The sequence below is a fragment of the Ictidomys tridecemlineatus genome, chromosome 5 (genome assembly GCF_052094955.1).
Source record: "Ictidomys tridecemlineatus isolate mIctTri1 chromosome 5, mIctTri1.hap1, whole genome shotgun sequence".
Lineage (NCBI taxonomy): Eukaryota > Metazoa > Chordata > Mammalia > Rodentia > Sciuridae > Ictidomys > Ictidomys tridecemlineatus.
This window is the reverse complement of record NC_135481.1, coordinates 54,309,071-54,331,625: the sequence shown is the minus strand read 5'-3', so window position 1 is coordinate 54,331,625 and position 22,555 is coordinate 54,309,071.

Below are 22,555 nucleotides of genomic sequence, written 5' to 3'. Positions count from 1 at the left end.
TGGTCTACACAACACAATGGAATATTAATCAGCCATAAAAAATTAAATGCTGTCATTTGTGGCAACATGGATGAAACTGGAGATGTGTTAAGTGATATGAGCCAAGCACAGAAAGGCAAATTCTACATGTTCTCATTTATGTGTGGAGGTTAAAAAAAAGTTGATCACATAGAATTAGAGAGTAGAACAGAGTCTGGGAAACATGGGGGAATGGAGAGAAGAGAGTAACAAGTACAGGAATACAGCCGGATAGGAGGAATTGTTTCTAATGTTTTATAAAACAGTAGGGTAACCATGGTTGACAACAATTAATTGTATATTTCAGTACAGCTAGTAGAGAACAAATCAGACCTAATCCTAAATGTATGAACTAATGAATATGCCAGTTACCCTGATATGATTATTATACATTGAATCATGTACTGAAATATTACAGTGTACCCAATAAATATAGACAATTATGTGCCAATTAAACATTTTAAAAAGCAGACATATTCTCTGCTTATATAAAAAGAGTTAAATTCAAATGAAATCACAAAACTGTGTTGCTGATTTTTATAATTAACTTTTCCATAATTATGTTTTACTTAAAAAATTTTTTTTTCTTTTGTAATTGCAGATGCCCAGCATGCTTTATTTCATTTGTTTATTTTTAGGTGGTGCTGAGGACCAAACCCATTGCCTCACAGGTGCCAGGCAAGTGCTCTGCCACTGAGCTACAGTATGTTTCACTTTTTATCTTTAGTATTTTCCTTAAAGTCGCATTTGAAATTTCTATAGGATGATACGTACTATATTAGCAAAACGGTGCAATATCTCCATGTAAATATCATACACTGAAAGAACGATGAGCAATTTCCAATACAGGTTACTCATCATTTCTACCTTGGCACAGAGAAATGATCAACTGGGTGATGTTTTGTGGGCCCGGTCCAGATTTGAAACTCAGAAGCATCTGCTTTAGGGTACACTCAACTGGTGCAGTTCTTCCATTTCCTTGGGTTCCTGTGAACCCAGTTCTCTGACCCCAGGCAGAAACCAGAACTCAAAACCAGCTCCCACATGGAGTTCTTGGCCTCTGTTTGCCTCCAAACATCCTTTAATTAAGACCCCTCCGGGAGCCTATGGATCCCCGTGGAAAAGCCCAGAATGCTATTATCACCTAGAGAAGCTGGAAGCACACAGCTGGCCCAGGTTTAGGTGGCCTCGCCCCTGGGGGAGCCGCTTCCTCTAATCCCTTGCACCTCGCAGCTGCGCAGTGTGAATAGTCGCACATCCGCTTCAAACGCGAGTTGGGCCCTTGGCATTTGGGGACGGAGGGGAAGGATGGGTGGGGGTTGTGAAGAGCCTCCGATTCAAAGAGGAGTCAGCTGGGATGACAATCTGTAGCTGCGCCACCAGCTCCTGGAGACCTGCAGGGGCCCATAGGAAGCCTAGGAGCCCCACTCCACCCTGGGGATGTCTCCTTCCTGAGCTGGGATTCTTTGAAGTCTGTGAGGATGGTTCGGACAACAGATGGGACAATTCAGCTTCTGTTCAGTTTGGTCCAGGCAGACTAAATTCAAACAGTCCAGGGAGTTTTGCCTAATAATAAAGAAACCCTGCCATTTTGTTCCTGCTCCCACGCCCTGTGGAGGAATTCGGCTGACCCACTCTTGGCTGTAATAGACGCTGTTTTCATCATAGAATCAGATTCTAACAGGGAACTTAAGGGTGTGGTAGAAGGCTGTACGTTAGGGGATTGGACCAGTTTGGATTGGAACTCCAACTACATCACACCCTACCATCACACCCATCATGCTCACCACACCTTGGCTTGCCTCATTTTTCTCATCTGTAGCATGGAATTTATATCTGACCCCATAGGGAGGTTGTGAGATGAAGTCTGGTTACCAGCCCTCCCCTGCACCAAGGTCCCAGCCTCTATACACACATGGGGATGGACACATCCATGCATAGTTTTCAACTAAGGATATATCCTTTTTAAAAAAAATATATATATATATATATATATATTTTATTTTTTAGTTATACTTGGACACAATATTTTATTTATTTATTTTTATGTGATGCTGATGTTTGAACCTAGGGCCTCACACATGCTAGGTGAGCACTCTATGGCTGAACCACAACCCAGCCCCAGGATATATCTTTTTTTTTTTTTTTTAAAGACAGAGGGAGAGGGAGAGAGTGAGGGAGAGAGAGAGAAAGAGAGAATTTTAATATCTATTTTTTAGTTTTCGGAGGACACAACATCTTTGTTGGTATGTGGTGCTGAGGATCCAACCCAGGCCGCACACATGCCAGGCGAGTGCGCTACGGCTTGAGCCACATCCCCAGCCCCCCAAGATATATCCTTAAGATCAAAATTACCATTAACCATCCTAGTTGCTTTGAAAGCACACATGTCATGTTCTTTATAGAACAACTTATTTGATTTTGAACTATAAGTACATCCACTTATTTGGGATCACCAAGAAAACACAAGGATCCTGCCCTCAGAAACCTTATGGACCAACGGAGCTATGTGTTGTATTGGGAAGATCATACACTTTGGCCAGAGTTCATCTCCTTGTGCAAGTTATTTAACTTCTCTGAATCTCAGCTTCCTCATTGCTTCAAAATGGGCATGTATTTAATTCCAGCCAACATGAAGAGTCGGACACATAGTAGATCCTAGAAAACATTGGCCTACATGTTTCTTCTTTTTTATATTTTATCTGAAACATTATTTAGGTTAATGTACAGCTTGCTCAGTTTTGTTGTTGTTTTTGTTTTTGCATAATCTCTTACTATGGAAGTTTCAAAAACACAAAAATAGATTTGCACCATGTACAGCCAGAAAAATAGGAAGTTGTGCTCCATTTGTGTACAATATGTCAAAATGCATTCTACTGTCATGTATAACTAATTAGAACAAATTTTAAAAATTGAAAAAAAGTTGAATTCCTTTTTCCAATGAATGCTCCATGATGTCCAACGGTGATGTACCACCATTGTTCCCGATGACCTCAAATACTCATATTGTTGGATAGGTTTTCAATTCTAGAGCCCTTGAATTTAAAATGTAGTTCTTAATAAACAGAAAGTAGAACCCAGATCAAAAATTTTTTTAAAGTAGAAAAAAATAGTATAATGTATCTCTATAAACCTATCATCCAAGTTAACAATTGCAAACAGATTATAAAGCTATCTCATTTAGTAATTTTGACAATTTGGGGACCAGCAGATATAAAACTGAGTTACAGAAAAGAGATGTGTTTTCATCATTAGTTTAGTACCAGATGTGTAATAAACACTCAATAAATTGCTAGATTATTATTAATAATAATGGTAATAATATTATTGTTCTAGAATCTATCCAAACCTTTTTATGATAAATAACACATCTTTCATCCAAAGAGCGCAAAACACTTTCCTATAATCGTTATAGCATATCATAGTGTGGGAAGATCAAGCTACCCTGAACTAAATGCAGTGAAGTGATTCAGTTCTTTGGGGACCAGACCCCAGTTAATGATCAGTTTTACTTCTCCAGGGTGAGTGGCAGGACTGGGTGAATCCTTAAAGTTCAAAGTCATACAGAACTACTAGGAAAAGAACCAAGAAAACCAAAGTAGCTTGAAAATTAGTTAAAGCATCTCCAATGTCTACACTAGGTACCTCTCCTTGGAGTTTCGGGGACTTTTTCATGAAAAACTAAATTTAGAGTGCTACTTAGATTAAACTAATAGTGATTATGCATAGAAACACTAGAGCCAAAGTGTGACTTGAAAACCTCAGAAGTGCTGGGCACAGTGGCATACTCCTATAATCCCTGCTACTCTGGAGCTGAGGCAGGAGGATCTGAAGTCGGAGACCAGCCAAAACTAACAAGTTCTTATCACAAAATAAATAAATGGCTGGTGATATTTCTCAGTGGTAGAGCACCCCTGGGTTCAATTCCCAGTACAACAAACAAACAAGCAAATAAGCAAAAAACCTCAGAAGTGAATTCTTGGCTTAATTAGGATCTCTTGACTCTCTTGTTCAATTAGATTTTACAGTATTCAATAGAGACAAATCCTAATTCAACTCAAATTCTTTCAGATCAGAGCCAGATACAACGCAGTCTAATTCACTCACCTTTCAAGACAGATTGAGATGGAATCTCATCTGTGATGTCCCAGAAGGAATAACTTTGGAAAATTCTATAAATAGATACTTAGAAACAAACCAAAACTGGGAACTTTTCCTGTCTGTTTCACTTTCAGAAATGTCTGAGATGTTGTGCTTCAGGAAAATATGAGGAAACAGGAAAAAGAGAAACAGTCCCATTTCTGTAAAGATAAGAACAAAGTCTGATAACGACAAAAAGGCATTTGGGGTCAGTAGAGTTAAAACAAACTCAGACAACTCAGCCTGTTTGAAGTTGACAAGAAACAGAGAATGACCCATGGCCCATTGTGGAACACACTCAGCAGATTAATCAGCATTTTGTCACTGGGGCGACACCAGGGGGGTAGCCCAGGCAAGGCTGCCTGGCCCTGTGTAAAAAGACCTGACTATGTTTATGCCAAGAGACCACTTCCACCTGAGCCCATCTCTGTGCTTCCTGTGTGCAGGTGAGGAAGGGAGTATCACTTATTTGGAGTTCAGACTTTCTCACTGCTTACAATAACTAAATTAATTCCTAAAGAAGACTCCGGAACGATGGTTTCACTATGTTTTGTCCTTAATTCGGGTGTTCTTTTTTGTTATAGCCCTCATCACCTCACAGAGTCCTAAACACCCTCCAGGAGTTTATTAAAATTTTGTTGAATTGGGTAGAGGCAAGGAGGAGAAGTCATCAGCATAGTATTCAACAAATGCCATGCCCACTGAGGATCTTACTTTAAAGAAGCTCTTCTAACTGAAAAGAGTTCCTTTTCCAAAGATGGGTGTATGTGTGCTTCCTCTTTGAACAGGAAAACATTTACTAAAAAAAAAAAAAAAAAAAAAAAAAAACCACAACTGTTCAAGTGGTAGGGGGAGGGGTGGTGCACACCTGTGATCCCAGCAACTCAGGGTTGCAAGTTTGAGACCAGGCTCAGCAAATTAGTGAGACCTTGCCTCAAAGTAAAGAACAAAAAGGGCTGAGGATTAACTCAGTGTTCCAGTGCCCCTGGTTCAATCCCCAGCATAAAAGGAAGGAAGGAAACTAGGAAGGAAGAAAGGAGAGAGGAAGGCAAGGAGGGAAGGAAGACCTATTGGAACCTGATCCTCTGTCCTACTGAATATGGACTCATCAGATCCAAATAAACCCTTGACTGATGGTGGCCTCTTCCCAGGGTCTTTCTGGGAAGCCAGGCTCTTACCTTGCCAACAGCTGGCTGTTATGGTCGCCCTTGCTTCAGTCATCACAAAGGGAGGGAAACCTGGTTCTGCCACACAACGGGTATCCATTTGTGCATCATTTGGCACCAGGGAGATCTCATCGCGTTAGAGACAGCAAAGCAAAACAACAACAACAACAGCAAGCATCAAAACTCACGTGCACACCTTCCCCTTTGCTCTCAGTTCATCTCCATACCAAGGAATCAGGTTTTTCTGTTTTAAATAGATCTGAGCCCAGTTTAGAGTTACGGCGTATGCCACTCTGTACCATTTGTGTATTCTGACATTATCCAAACCATGTCTCCCGCCTCCCGCCTGTCTCCCCACTTCCCTTTGGAATAACAGTAGGAAGCAGTGGAAATTAAAGTGGAGCTTTGGCACACCAGTGTCTGTTGTAGAAAGGATGAGAACAGTTTAGCATGTGACCCAAGCAAACACTTTATTAATCATCTGAATCCTTGGTCTTTACCAAAAGTCATCCTGTCCAATTTGTCTTCCAAGAAATAATAAAATCAGGCCTTTTGCCTTTCCTCTATGCCATCACAAAAAAAAGCACTCAGCTCCAAAGCTAAGTGACCGTGTTTTGGGTCTTCTCTCTAACCCACTACCCTCTGTGCTGACTGCCAGCCTATCAAAAGAATGTAAATAATAAGGCTACATTTCCTATTGACCCAGCTGTTTATAAACAAAGCTCTTCCTTCTAGGACAGGAAAGGACATTTAAATTGCTGAAAACTAACAGCCCTGGCCCATCTGAATTTCAACTTGGGTGCAACTCTTTCAGGAAACAGGAACCACTAGAAGTTTCCCTTTTTTTGCAAATTGACTCCAGATGTGACGTACAGAAGAATCTTTATTAAAATATCACACAGTAGCCAGTGCCCCATAATTTCTTCTTTTGTCACCTTGTTCAGAAGATGAATAACAAACCACTGATCATAGGGGAAAAAAAGAGCTGGGTGCTGTCTGGGATCAGTTTTAAAATTGCAACAGCCTTGCCCTGCTTCCATAGCCTCCAGACACTGTGCCCTGCCTTGCCTTGTCTTTCTTTCCATAGCACCTTATTTTTACTATATCATTTACTTATTTATTATGTTCATTGTTTATTGCCTGTCTCCCTTGCTAGAATGCAAGCTCCACAAAAGCAGGGATCTTTGTTTTGTTCACTGTTATACCTTAAGGGTCTGGAACTGTTCCTGGCACACTGTGCTCGCTCAGATAAATATGTGTTGAGTGAATGAATGAGCTAATCTGTAACAAACTTTCATTAGATACAAATCTCTAATCCCAACCTCAAAACTGACACGAATGCCACAATGTTCTATTAGGTTCAGGCCACTAAAATGGCATAAGGATAATCTCAGTCTCATTTTCAGACACCCTTCGCGTTCTGTCATCCCTTTATCCTGCTTCTTTTCCCAAAGTACTCATTTTATTTATTAGTATTAACACAATCTACTCGTCTTTGTGTTGAAATAGTTGTTATTTATTATAAGAACAATTACTGTTATTATGAGGGATTACAAGGTAAAAATAATACCTTGTCACTAACTTATCAGATGTTTCCTTTTAATATCCATTTTGTCCCTTGTTGAGGGCCACAGCTGAGTCGGGATGACGCATGGCATATTGCCAGAAGGGAGTGGTTGAGAGGTGACGCCAACCCAGCCAGACTGAGGCAGTCCCTTCCTCTCTGTTCCTATTGCCCTAGTCCACACAATTAGCACCTCAAATAGACTTCTAATTGGCCTCCTAGTCTCCAGTCTCTCCCCCCTATGGCTCCTTTGCATGTCATAAGCCTTGTTTTGATTGCAGCAGGCCTCTCTCAAAGTGGTCTGTGATCTGGCCCCGCTATCAAACCCAACCTTCCTGAGCGGTCAAATGGTCAGGAGTTAAGTCTTGAAAAAATAGAAAGTGTTGCATAGGCCAGTAAGTTACTGTAAGCCCCAGGTGGAGGAAAAGAACTGGGGCTAACACACTGCTAAGGAGTTTGAACTCACTCCATCTTGGAAGACATAAAGGACAGGGCTGGGAATGAGCAGATATGAAAACCGTGTTTGATCGGAACACAATCCAGAGAACCAGTGGAGGTGCCATGTGAGGGGAGACTGACCAAAGACAGAATTTATGGGATAATTTTCAGATATATAACTCTTCAACGATTACCTATTAAGTGTCCATTATATCTCAAGCAGTGTTCAAGGTGTTGGGGTTACAGCAGATCCCCAGGATTCTGGGAACAAATAGGGAAAAAAGCACCAAAGACCATGAAGGAGCCATAGGTAGCTTCTGCCCTTATATTCACGTCCTGGCCCCAGACAATCTGTCAGATTTAAAATAGGCTCCAAGGTGCTGCACCTGAAGACCTGGAACACAGATTAGTTAGGAAAACAGAAAAAAAACTGCTTCCTCTAAGACATGAATTAATGCACTTTTTCTATAAATAGCCAAATAGTAAATATTTTAGTGTCTTGTACCCTACAGTCTTGGTCACTATGCAACTCTGTAATTGTAGCACAAAAGTAGCCCAGACAATAAGTAAACAAGAAAGCATGCTGTATTCCAATAAAACTTTATTTATAAAAACAGGTAATGGGCAAACTTCTCCTACAGACCAGAGTTCACACGTGTATGATATTAGGATATTCTAAATCTAATACTCAGGGGTTATTTGTTTTGTTTTTGCTTTTTTGGCTTGTTCATATTGTTTTTCTTTCCTTTTTTGTTTCTTTTTGTTTGTTTGCCGATTGGTTGGTACTAGGAATTGAATCAAGGGTCCTCTATCACTGAGTTATATTCATTTTTATTTTGAGACAGAGTCTTGCTAAGTTGTCAAGGCTGGTCTTGAGCTTGAAATCCTCCTGCCTTAACCCCCTGAGTTACTAGGATTACAAGCGTGCCACACTGCACCAGGCTAATGCTCAGCTTTAATTAGGAGGGGTACAATGGAAGAACATAAAGAAAATGAGTTTCAGAGCCCAGAAAGCTGGAATAGAATCCCAACTTTAAGTGATGTAGCTCAGTGGTAGAGTGCTGGCCTGGCAAATGCAGGTGAGGCCCTGTTTCCACCTCCAGTACATACATCCTTCACTCCCTCCCTGCAAGTAAAAAAAAAAAAATCCCAACTCTACAAGAAGCTAAGGCATTTTCGGAAACAAAACCACAGTTTCTTAATGTCTAAATGAGAAGTAGCACAGCATGGTGGCCAGAGTCAGATTCCCTGGGTTTAAATTCCAGCTCTATCACTTTCTACCTTTGTGATCCTGAGTGAGTTTCATAGTCTCCACGAGCTTTAGTCCCCTCAACTGTTTTTAATGAGGATAAAAAATATCACTTCCCTCATCAAGAGGATTAAATGGAAATCATGCACATCAAGGGCCTGGCACAAATTAAATACCTCATAACTTTAGCTGCTATTATTATTATTATCATTAATTATATTACTATGAATTTCTCCAAACAGAAACTATTGAGACAATTGGTGAAAGTAATTGTTTCCTTATTTCAAAGATTAAAAACAGAGGAGCTATTCTGTTTCTATACTCCAGTACTTGCTAAACATTTCCACAGAACTACAAGAAGCTGTAGTCTCCTTATAAACTAGCCATTGCTTTTTCAGATGATTGCCTTTAAGTGGCTTTCACATTCTGAAGATTATCATGCATAATGTATTATGTCAGGATTAAAATTTTCCTATTGATTGGCCTATTGCTTCCATCAAGGGTTTGGCTGGACAGCACTTTGTCTCTATAGAGAAAGCTGTGTTTGCTTTGTCAAGATTGTGAGCACAGAGTCTCTTTCAGGGTTGGTGTCTTTAAATCAACTAATGTGATTTTTGTCTCCAGTTACAACCAAGTTAAAATTCTCTAATACCCTAGGCTCCCTAGCTAGACATATGAGCATCCCAATCAGTCCTGCACTTCCAGGTTGAATCTGAGAATTGGGTTATGGGTGGCTCCTCCCAGGGTAATGGGTTTTCCTGGGAATTGGCACCTGGACTGAAAAAAGCAAGTAGACTCAAGCCTTTTGATCCTGGGCACAGTGGTCACAGTTGAATTGCATATGCAAGTAGCCTTTCAAAGAGAAAAATATGTATGTATGTATATATATATATATATATATACATATATATGTATATATATATATATATATACACACACATATATGTGTGTGTGTATACATATTTTTAAGTGTGTGTGTGTGTATATATATATATATATATATAATACACACATATGTAAGTGTGTGTGTGTGTGTGTGTGTGTGTGTATATATTTTTTTCACATTGTATTGCAATGTGGAATATTATTACTCCCAAATACATCAAAGCAAAGATGATCTTATCTGTGCAAGAATCTCTAGGACCATCTTTGTTGTCTGTTGTTCTTTATTAAAATGCATCACAGAAATTTTTATGGCTATTCACATAATGATTTCCAGAGCTGGAGGCGTGGACCATTCCCTGTGGTCATGTCACCACTAGTCAGCATAGTGGCCTTCTTGCCTGCTCACAGATTGGAGGGCTGCATTTCAGGTTGTCTCCTGTCTATCAGACAATCCAAGTCACTGTATATGTCATGCTCTTTGTCAGAAGTAATCAGCCGCAAGGGCAAAGGCAGTAAACAGTAATTAATATGCAAATTTGCAAGTAACTTGCCTCTTGATGCTAAGCTTCTTTGTTTGTTTGCACAGTTGTGGACAAGCTGGGGTTTGTCTTAACCATAATTAGCAGGGTAAATATAAAATTATGGCATTAATTGTTAGCTGTTTTTTTTTTAAATGGTAGTATAACCCCTGCTGTGTCTGAGATGCTGCAGCTCTGTAGGAAGTGCCTTCAAAAATGAATTTTAAAATGCTGAAATACCCATTTTAATTAAAAGGCAAACACCAAAATGAGTTTTTCACTTAGAAAATCATTGTTACTGGGCAACAAATCATTGATGCAAATATTAAAAATCAATATCTTTATATCAGTTGATCTTATCCCAATATAAAAAAGAAATAAATAAAGGTCACTGTTTTCTAGCAATAATGATGAAGAGTAATATTTATTAAGTGCTTGGCACCAGTTAGTGTACTAATGTTACCACTGTTGACCAGTGAGTCCTTGCTTCCCCAATGTTGAAGTATAACACCAGAGAAGCACGCCGAGGCAAGATCAGAGTGGAAAATAGAAGTTTATTAAAGGACAGCAGAAAAGACTTCTCCCGGAGGAAGAAGGGGACCCAAGAGATGGAATCCGTGGAAGTGCGGTTGTTTCCCCTTTTTATAGTTTTTGGTGTTGGAATGTAGATGGGAAGGCCTGAGGGGTGGGACACAGGTGGGCCAAAGTAATCTGGGCAGGAAGGACTCCTGAGGAAGCATCTTCAAGTTTGTTGTTCATTAACATTTTTGGGGGATGGCCATCTTCAAATCTGTTGGGGGCTGTTTCCTGGATTTCATTAACATTTCAAGAGTTGCTCAACTTTTCGGGGAATTCATTCTCATGGCCTCTATTTTAGATTTCACTTGATATTAGACCCGATTTACCTAACTACACTGCCTACCTAACTTTAAATCTGGCTTCACTAAGCACTTTCTTGCATTATTTCAATGAATCCTCCCAGCAGCAGATAATTTTTTTTTTTTTTTTTGTGTGTGTGTGTGTGTGTGTGTGTGGTACCAGGGATTGAGCCAAGGGCCTCGTTCATTCTAGAACACACTCTATCACTCAACTACACCCACCAGCACATTTAAAAAAATTTTTTTTTTCCTTTGGTACTGAAGTGGCACCCTCTTTCTCCACAGAAAAGCCCTCTTCACCATGGCTGATTTTAGGACTGTCAGCTAAAGAGTCCATTGTAGATAAACTTCCTATTTTCATGTCACCCTGCTTACTTGGCCACTGGCCGAGAAGATACCAGCACTCCAGGTGCTGGACACCCCCTTACTAGTTTTTCACAAACGCATCCAGTATAGTACTTTGAAGAAATGTGCAAACAAGGTCTCTGGCCTTGAGCTGGGCTTCACAGGGATGTCTACATTTTTAAGACAAGTTACAAATGGGCCCATGGTAACAGCTGGCAGGGGAAGAAAGAAAGGGGAGAAAAAGCTCCCCCCTTCTCAGGTGTTGTCCTTGAAGAGTTAACTTGCCCAGAACAGTGAAAGAAAAAGCTGCTTTTATGTGAACTTCTGCAGACTGTGAACTTCTGAGCCCCTCCCCTTACATGCTGGGTATTAAACTCTGAAACTCCCTGAACTCGGGGTTCAGGGGATTGATTGATGACAGCAAAGGCTGTACCCTCTGAACCTGGCTGCAGCCAAATAAAACTGTTTCCTTCTATCTTCGGTGCCTTGCCTTGTTTGTCCCTACAACATTTTTGGCGACCCAGATGGGACAGAGGAGGTAAGGAAGGCTGTTCTGCCTCCCTTGTCTCCAGGGACCGGCTTCTCTGGGGCGATGGGGGACAGCGGTCCCCTTGGTGCGCCCAGGCCACTCTTGACCTGAAGGAGGATCGACTCACCCAGCGCCCTGGGGCTGCCACCCCAGAGCACAATGGAACCCACAGGCAGCAGGAACCAGAATTAGGGTTTTGGAGCACCGCCCATCTGAACAGGTAGGACCCGAGTCCATTTGGTTTAGCAGCCCACCTGACTTCCCCTTCGAGGCCTAAGCGGGTGGAAGAGAGGCTTGATCAACCTCTGTTGGGTCCCAAGTACCCTCCAAAGTGGTTGGAGCTGAAATGGACCCGGGAGCCGCCCGAGTAGTCTGTGTTCGGAGTCAGCGAGCAGAGGGGAAACCGTGACTCCCTTTTCTGTTTGGTTTGGAATTGTTGGAATTTGGGCAGTATAGAAATTCTGTCCTGGCCATGTCTGTGTGAAAGTGTGTGAATGAGATGACAAAGGGAAGGGTTCCGACCCAACCCGAGGGCCGAAGGGAGTGCAGAGTTCTGATCCGCGGTTCCGTGGCACCTCATACAGTCTATGGCAGGATTTCACCAACCAACGTCTAGGTGAAAGCTCCAGGTCAGGGGTTGATACCGACCCGCAAGGCTAAGAGGGCCCTAAGTCCCCACTAGGGGAGCGGTCGGAGGAAGCAAGTCTTGTCCTAAGTGTGTTTTGTTCTAAGTGTGCGACACCGATGCAGGGTGGAACATGGGAGGCACCTAAGGAAATAGAGCCTTCTGAAATGTGTGTGAGAAAAAAACCTTCCTTTAGGAAGGTTTTCCCGGTTACAGTGGGGTGAGACTCACTCCACAAAGGTTGCATACTCTGTGAATTAGAGTGGCTCACCCAAAATGTGGGCTGGCCACCAGAAGGATCTTTAGATGAAAGAGTCATTGCTGAGGTCCTTTGATTGTTGTTGGAACCCCTGAACCATTTCTCTTACATTGATTACTATCAAGAGATAGTTCAGAAATAGTCCCCCTGGTTAAGAGCCTGTCTAGATGGACAGTCCAAGCTGAGGTTAGCCAGGAGCATAGTGGTCTCTAAGACCCAGTGGAAAGCAGCTTAACAGAAAACCTGACTAGGAAAGACTGGAAAGGGAACAGTTTTCCCTGTGAGCCAGAAGAGGACCCAAGACCAACTTTGCCAAGACCACTGGGACAACAGACTGTCCCCTAGTCCCCTTGTCCTCAGAGGCAACAAATGATGGCCCCCAATACTAGCTATTCCTTCCTCTGTGATGGCTTCAGAGCCAAAGACTTCCTAGGACCAAAGACTCTTTCACCTCCCAAGATGAAGGTGGAAGATTTGTCCTGAGACCAGAGCCAGAACTCAGATGAGAACTCTCCAGATGCTCCTGCAAGGGACTAAAGGACATACCCATGTCGACCAGAAGGGAAATGTCTGAGGGAGACAAGGCAGTTTTGTGTGCCAGCCTTTCACCACCATTGTGCTCATAGGCTAGACAAATCATACTCCCTCCTACATGGAGAAACCCTGGGCCATGACTGATCTGATGCAGCCCATTATCCAGACCTAGGATGGGCCCCAAAAAGAAGAAGGTCTAAAGATTAAGAGATATCAAGAAGCCCTCAGAGAAAGTCTAAAAAAAAAAAAAAAATAGAAAAAAAGAGAACAAAACACACTGTCTGTGCCTAAGAGTTAGAAGGAATTGGAGCGAACCCTGAGCCCCAGCCTAAGCCAAGCACATCTGCAGACAAACAGAGCGAGATAAGCCTCCGGCTGCTCCAGCATCTCCCCCTCACATCCTCCACAGCCCTGAACATTTTCTCGGCCCCACATCTGCCCAAGGCCCCTCTGCCCTATGAAACTGGCAGCAATGATCAAAAGAGATGTGCCCAACTAACTCAGAGCTCAATGTCTAGGCCACTGCCGCTGTCGCCCCTCTTCTTGCCCAGAGGTGCCCTGGGGAGGAAGGGCACCATACAAGTGTAGCAGCCACAATGCAAGTTTATCAGTGAAGAAATGCACAGGCGCAAGCAACAGGTGATCAGTGCAGCCTTTGTGGGACAGACTCAAAGAGCCATTTGCCAAAATTTACAATCCTAGAGGGCTTTACTGAGAAGTGTGCCAGTGAGCTGATTAAGGTGGCCACCACAGTTTTCATCAATCGAGATCCAGAGACTCAAAGATAGACAGACCAAAAAGATGAAGTGGAGGATGGATCTTCTTACAGCTGCCCTCACCACAAACTCAGAGGACACTCAAAGGGGGGTTTCACTAGAACAAAGCCAACGGTCCAAATGTTTATAAGAAGAAAAAAAAAAGCATGGCAAGATAAAATGGGAAGCCTCTAGTGGCCCCGGCGGGCAAGCACCCACTGCCATGCTCAAATGCTAAGCCTTGAACAGAGAAGGAATGAATGTTTTGGCCCCAGCCCCTCCTTTCAGTTTCTTCCCACTTGCTCAGAAGTTGATGATTGACAAATATGTCAGGGGTCCCATAGACACAGAACTGCATCTGATGCACGGGACCCAGCGCCTCAGAAGGGCTCAGCTGCTGCAAGCCTCCAGATGAACCAGAAATATGTTCATGTTAACAGCCAGTAGTGGGCCATAGGATGCTCACTCCAAAAGGACATGCCACCCTGGCTCCAAGCCACACACTGTGAGCCACCAGCAGAAAGGGCCACAGAGCCCCATGCACCCAGGCATACTGAACAAAAACACAAGCAGGCAGCCACTATAGACAATTAGAGCAGGCTCCCACCTGACAAGAGGAGAAAAGCCACACGGACAAGGAGAAACACCTAGACAGGCACAATGTGGCTGCCACACTGGGATCTGCACGGAACCGCACTGCTGCCCTCCAACCTTGGCAGACGACCCACGGCAAGATTGACATAGGTGCCTTTTATACAAATGATGTCCCAGGTCATCAGTCTCTGCTAAGATTTACGTCACATTTAAGAGTTGGAGAATCCCAGCAGCCAAGATCCTGCACTGGGAGATAACAAAAAAATTCCTGCATCTTAAAGCGCCAGACACTCTATGTACGCCTCCCTTCCCTAAATGACAGTTCCTTCCAGGGGCTTAAGTACACCATCCTTGGGACAGCACTGGACTCTGACTTAAAAGCCCATATCTACCAAGAAAAAGGTCAAATACTTTGGTTGCCATCTGACTCGGCAACAGAACAGACAATAGCAACTGGACCTCAAAAGAATCAGGAGATCTGCTCAATTCCAGTCCCTTCAACCTGCCATCAGACTAGAGAATTCTTGGGGGCTACTAGGTTCAGACATGTATGGATCCCCAACTTTCAGTTATTACAAAAGCCCTCTATGAAGCCACAAAGGGGGGAGAATAGGATCCTCTTATATGGGGGTCAACTAAGCAAAAGGCCTTTGAGGACATTAAATAAGCACTCACCTGTGCACCTGGATTATGGCTCCCTGACCTCACAAAGCCTTTCTTTCTGTATGTCCATGATTGGTCTGGAGTGCCTATAGGAGTTTTGACTCAGATGCTGGGGACATGGCACCGTCCAATGGCCTATTTGTCCAACAGCTGGACTCTGTAGCCCAGGGCTGTCCACCTTGTTTATGGGCTCTTGCAGCCACAGCTTTTCTGATGTTAGAAGCTATTAAACTGGCCATGGGACAAGAACTAGTTGTCAGAGTCCCTCATTCAATTTTGACATTGTTAAAATATAAAGGACACTATTGGTTGGCTAATGAAAGAATGGCCAAATATCAGGGCATGTTATGTGAAAACCCATGTATCCGCATTGAGGTCGTCAGAACTCTAAACCCAGCAACTTTGCTGTCCATTGGACCTGGAAAACCTGATCATAAATGTGTTGAGGTCATGGATGAAGTGTTCTCCAGCAGACCAGACCTAACAGACCAGCCTCTCAAGGACACTGATGCAGAGTACTTCACAGATGGAAGCAGTTTTATAAAAGATGGGGTATGTTTTGCTGGATATGCAATGGGCACTCTGGACTCTACTCTTGAGGCAGAACCTCTGCCTCAGAAAACTTCAGCACAAAAAGTAAGACTTATTGCTTTGACTGGAGCACCTCAGTTGACAGCAGGAGTCTGTGTGGATATTTACATAGACTCAAAATATGCATTAGCTACCCTTCATGTTCATAGAGCCTTATGTAGTCTAATTAACTCAGGAGAGGAAAAAAAAAGTGGGGGGCATGATGTATGGGCAAGGAATTCTTGAACTTTTGGATGCACTGTGGGCTCCCAGGAAAGTTGTGATTATAGATTGCCAAGGTCATCGAAAGGGAAACACTGTGGTTTCTCAGGGCAACCGGAGAGCTGACAGAGAGGCCAGGTTAGCTCTCTGCAAGAAATGAGAAGAAAATCCAGTCCCAGGTCTAAATGCTGTCCTTCTGCCTGGCCGACTAGCTAACAGAATGGGAGCCAACATACTCCTAACATGAAAGTAAGTGATTTAAGACTGAAAAAGGAAATTTTCTCCCAGGTGGATGGTGGAGATTTTCTGATGGCTGGAATAGCTATCCCAGAGATTCTAGCCCCAGCCTTTATCAAGACAGTTTTGCAGGAAAACATGCTGGACTTACAGCACTTGAGACAGTTCTGAGCCGACATTTCTATGTCCCCCGGCTCACAAGCAACACCTGGATGATCTGAAAACAATGTGAGGTTTGTGCTCATGACAATCCTTGTCAGGGGCCAAAGCTCCTACAGGAATCCAAACTATAGGAGGAGCACCCTTTGAAGACTTGGAAGTAAACTTCACTGAACTGCCACACTCACGGGGCTTTAAGTAACTTTTGTTTTTTATGTGTTCGTACTCTGACGGGTGGAAGCCTTTCCCACAGACACTGAAAAGGCTAGGGAAATACTAGGATGCTTCTCTGGGAAATTATTCCCAGATTTGGTGTCCCAATAATTATTGGCTCAAACAATGGGCCAGCTTTGGGGCAGAAGTGATACAATTATTAACCAAGAGTTTAAATATCAGATGAAAGTTACATACTGTCTATAGCTGCAGAGTTCTGGTAAAGTTCAAAGGATGAACAGGACTTTAAGGCTCAATTGGGTAAGCTGTGTCAGGAGACTCACATTGTGATGAACTTCTCCCTATTACACTGCTGAGGATTAGATCCATTCCCACTAGGAGGACTGGATTCTTTTCTTTTGAGATAATATATGGGAGGCCCCCCCTTATTAGGGTACTACAGGGAGACTTAAGAGAGATAGGAGAATTCACCCTGAGATGACAGCTTCAGGTCTTAGGGAAAATTTTACAGGTTCTCAACCAATGGGTTAGAGAAAGATTGCCAGTAAGTTTGACCCAGGTGCACACTCCTTCAAGCCTGGAGATTGAGTCTGAGTCAAAGAATGAAATATTCAGCCTCTAAACTTCTTTGGAGGGGCCCTTTCAATGTTATTTTATCCACCTCAACTGCAGTAAAGTTTGCAGCAATAGGTCCCTGGATTCGCTACACCAGACTCACGCCTGCAGCTGCGGACTGGGAGTGCTCTCCAGATGCTGCTATGCCCTTGAAGCTGACCATCCTGAAGAAAAAGGAGCACCGGAGAAGCTTGAGGATCAGAAGGACAACAGCCCTGCTCCAGTCACTCCGGGAGCTGACTGGTCTACACACAGCTGAAGCTTGAGGAGACTACGGCCCTGTTTCAGCCACAGAGGAGGGACTGACTGATCAATGCACAGTGAAAGATAAACTTCCCACCAGGACTAATGAGCTCTTTCAACCTCTGAGATAGTTCTTATATTGTCATGCATTTCCACCCCTTGCTTTAGATATATAAGTAATTCTGTTTCATTTTTGCTACTGGTTTGATAACAGTGACTCCTACTGACTGGACTCTGTGTAACAAAATTTCACTTATACTTTTTATCTTGTTTTATATAAGTTTTCTAGGGTTTGTTGGGTGTTATTAGTTTGGCTTTGTTAATTTATGCTGTTTAACCCATGCTAACCAAAATGTTAGTCTGTTATTTAGTTTGGTTTTCTTTGATAACCTTAAGACATTCTGTTCTACTCCTATTCCAACCATGGAGATCACGTGAACCATGTGTCAAGGCAATCCACTACAACCAAGAGGTGAAAAAACATATATTTAGGACCCACAGAGGAAAGCTATAAATGGATAACTGTTTGGAAAGGAAAAAGAGGTCTATGGAAAGAAAATTGATTTAGGAGGTCACCAATCTTGGGGTGAAGGTAACTGGCCACCCTAGAGGATTATTGCCACTTATGGTCCTGCTACCTGGGCACAAAATGGCAGTTGGAGTTATAGAACTCCTATTTACATGTTAAACAGAATTATTCACTTACAAGCTGTACTAAAATTTATTATTAATCAGACTGCCATAACCATTGACCTCCTAGCCACACAACAGATCAGATGCAAGTGGCTAACTATCAAAACTGCTTGGCATTAGATTACCTACTGGTTGAGGAAAAAGAAATATGTGGAGAGTTCAGCAGCTCAGATTGTTACATCCAAATGGATGACAATAGACAAGCAGTTAAGAATATAGCCATCAACACAAGAGAACTAGCATGTGTTAGTTCATACCTAAAAGGGCATTAAAGTTCGGGTCCCAATCATGCTTTTGAGAGATGGTTTTCAACTCTTGGTAGATTTAAAAGCTTAACTGATGTAATGGGTATTCTGCTGTTAACCTGTTCATTGCTCCCATGTCTGGCTCCTCTGTGCATTAAAACTATTGGGTCCACTAAAGAAAACTGCTGTTGAAAGGATGACAATAACTAAGGTTTTGACATTCTATAAGGCTTTAAGCCAAGATAATCATAATGATGCTCTTAAATTTAAAGAATTAAATTATGGGGAACATCATTAAAGGGGGGAATTGAAGTGGCACCCTCTTTCTCCACAGAAAAGCCCTCTTCACCATGGCTGATTTTAGGACTGTCAGCAAAAGAGTCCATTGTAGATAAACTTCCTATTTTCGTGTCACCCTGTTTACTTGGCCACTGGCCGAGAAGATACCAGCACTCCAGGTGCTGGACACCCCCTTACTAGTTTTTCACAAACATATCCAGTATAGTACTTTGAAGAAATGTGCAAACAAGGCCTCTGGCCTTGAGCTGGGCTTCACAGGGATGTCTACATTTTTAAGATAAGTTACAAATGGGCCCATGGTAACAGCTGGCAGGGGGAAAAAAGAAAGGGGAGGAAAAGCTCCTCCTTTCTCAGGTGTTGTCCTTAAAGAGTTAACATGCCCAGAACAGTGAAAGAAAAAGCTGTTTTTATGTGAACTTCTGCAGACTGTGAACTTCTGAGCCCCTCCCCTTACACACTGGGTATAAAACTCTGAAATTCCCTGAACTCGGGGTTCAGGGGATTGGTTGATTACAGCAAAGGCTATACCCTCTGAAGCTGGCTGCAGCCAAATAAAACTGTTTCCTTCTATTTTCGGTGCTTTGCCTCGTTTGTCCCTACAACAGTACCAGGGGTTTAATCCAAGGGCACTGGATTAAAACCACTGAGTCATATCCCCAGCCCTTTTTATGTGTTAGAGACAGGATCTCGCTAAATTGCTTAGAGCCTCGCTAAATTGCTGAGGCTGGCTTTAAACTTGTGATTTTTCTGCCTCAGCCTCCTGAATAGATGGTATTGTAAGTATCTACGCTTATAAGCCACTATACTGGGGCAAAGTGAGCAATTAATATCCATACAGATGAGAAAGCTAAAGCTTTGATAAGTTTTCATAAGTTAAGCCTTTCTGGTTCCATTATCTAATTGTGGTGTCCTCAAAACTCTTAGCTGTAGCTCTCGGGGATTTTGTTGTTGTTCTGATTCTCCCATCTACCATTTAGCTGCTTTCAATGAATTCATTATCAAGCTGGTGATGAACCCATATCTCTAACTCTGACTCCTCTCCTTAATTCTTGCCCACAACACACTGACATTTCTGCTACCAAGTAAAAGCTTGGACTTCTTAGCCTAATACTAGGATCTCACCTACTTTCCAACTTTTATTTCCCATTTTGACCTTTCATTATTCAATTCAGTTTCCATTAAGTCGTGCTCATTGGAAAAGGGTGAATTGGAAGGGGAAAGAGGAAAGTTGACATTTTAAAAAGTCCTCAGCCACCCAGGAGGCTGAGGCAGGAGGATCGCTTGAGCTCAGGAGGATGAGGCCATCCTGGGCAACATAGCCAGACCCTCCACCTAATAAAAAAGAAAAGAAAAAGAAAAAAAGAAAGGCACTTATTCCAGTTTAGGATGTAGCTTAGTGATAGAGCACTTGCCTGGCATATTTGAAGAAGTGGGGTGGATCCCCAGCCCCCAAACAAAACAAACAAAAATCCACATTTATTCTCCAGAGGGTTTTGATAAAAATTCAAAGCAAGCAAAAAACTAAATTCTAAACCAAATACTTCATATGCCCAAAAGTTAGAAAAGTAGGAATAAGAAACCAGTGCCTCTCTCTTTTGGTGACACAACCCAGTACCCTTAAATAAAGCCCAATTCCTCCCAAAGCTCTTGGAATTGCTTTTTTTCTTTCCTGATCCCCCTACAGGCTCTCTCTGTGGTCATGATGTGTTGGCCTCTCTCCACTTAGACTCTGAGAACCTGGAGGTTAGAAAAAGGACCTTTTAACCTTCATCTCTCCCCTGGCTAGCGCAGTGCTTGGCGTCGAGTTGGTGCCAGAAGCCAGTGTCAGACCTGCTAACAAAATTAGAAAGAGCCTTCAGAGAGGCGATTAACAATTCAAAGCAAAGATCAGTGGTAAGGAACTAGGAAGTAGTGGTGGGGGAGCCACCCCTAGTCTGGCCTTGAGAAACTAATCTCCAAATCATCAGCTGACTGCCAAAGGCTGGGAATAGCTGTAGTTCAAGATCAAGGCTTAACAAAATGACTTCCTAGACTGTTCCACTCCAGGGCTTTCTGAAACCAAACAGCTTGGACATAGCCCTGAAGTTTCTCTCTCTTCTCTCTCTCTCTCTCTCTCTCTCTCTCTCTCTCTCTCTCTCTCTTTCTTTTTCTTTTTTCTTTCTTTCTTTCTTTTTTCTTTTTTTTTTTTTGTGATGCTGGGGATTGAGCCTATGGTATCAAGCATTTTAGGCAAGGAAGTTCTCTACCACTGAGCTACGTCGCCATCCCTTGGACAGACTTCTGGGAGAGGACGAAGGATGGTTATTTTAGTCAGCTTTTTTGCTGCTGGGACTAAAAGACCTGATAAGAACAGTTTTAGAAGAGGAAAAGTTTATGTGGGGGCTCACAGTTTCAGAGGTCTTAGTCCATAGATGGCAGACTCCATTCCTCAGCGTCTAGATGAGGCAGAACTTCATGATGGAAGAGTGTAGCGGAGGAAAGCAGCTCAACGCATTACACCAGGAAGCAGGGAGAGACTCTACTTGCCAGATTCAAAATATATACTCCAAAGGCATAACCCCAGTGCCCTCCTCCTCGAGCCACACTACCTGCCTTCAGTTACCAGTTAATCCTCATCTGGGAATCAATTCGTTGATCCGGTTAAGGCTCTCATAACCCCATTATTTCACCTCTGAATGTTCTTGCAACATCTCACACATGAGTTTTTGGGGAATACCTAATATCTAAACCATAACAGTGGTATTTATTTATTTATTTATTTATTTATCTGTTTATTTATTTTTGTACCAGAAATTGAACCCAGGGGTGCTTAACCACTAAGCCACATCCCCAGCCCTTTTTATTTTTTTTATTTTGAGACAGAGTCTTCCTAAGTTTCTGAGGCTGGCTTTGAACTTGCAATCCCCCTGCCTCAGCCTTCTGAGCCACTGGTATTACAGGCATGAGCACTGTGCCTGGCTTTCTTTTCTTTTCTTTCTTTCTTTCTTTCTTTTTCTTTTTTAAGGAAACAATAGTATAAAGATGCCACTAGAAGGCAATTTCCTGAATACTACCACAGCAGTCATTGAAAAATCTGCAGGATCTTAAGCTCAGTGTTTGCTTAAGCATATGTGTGTGTGTATATACATGTATATATATACACATAGATACACACATACACACACAGATCTAGATCTATGTATGTATATATATATATAGTTCATGTATGTATCTAGATATAGCTCTAGATATACATACATATGTAGATAGATAGATATTTATGGCTTCTTTTTTTTTTAATCAGAGCTTCACCATTTTTAAAAATATTTATTTATTTTAGTTTTAGGAGGACACAATATCTTTATTTTATTTTTATGTGGTGCTGAGGATTGAACCCAGTGCCTCATGCATGCCAGGCAAGCGCTCTACCACTGAGCCACATTCCCAGCCCCTATGGTTTCTTTCTGACATTGTCTGCGGCTCCATGGTGCATTCAAGACAGGAAGCAAGAAAAGGAAGTACAGGAGGAAGCAAAGCTCCAAGTTTACAATATGTCTTCAACATGCCCCTCTTCCCTCTATTAGACCCTGTCCCATTGGTCACAGAAAACTGGCAGGTTATTCTCAAAGATAGGAGACTGCCTCCAAACAGACATTCTGCTCAGACTGAGCCCTCTTCCCTCAGCACTGACCTAGACACCTTGTTCTCCAGGTTTTCTGGCTTCCCCTCCAGTTCTAGAGCCTTGCTGTAGAGCACAAGGGACTATGTGGACCGAGGAGAGGAGCGAGGGCATTTGGGAGCAAGTGTCTCTTGGCTCAGCTTCTGTCCCCTTCAAATGATGTCTGTGGACTCACTATTGTCCTTCTGCTCCATCCTCACCTTCTTCATCAAGAATTGGTCTACTTTTAATATATTATTTTTTGGTACTCCACACAGAAGCTTATTTTTTCAAAAAGGA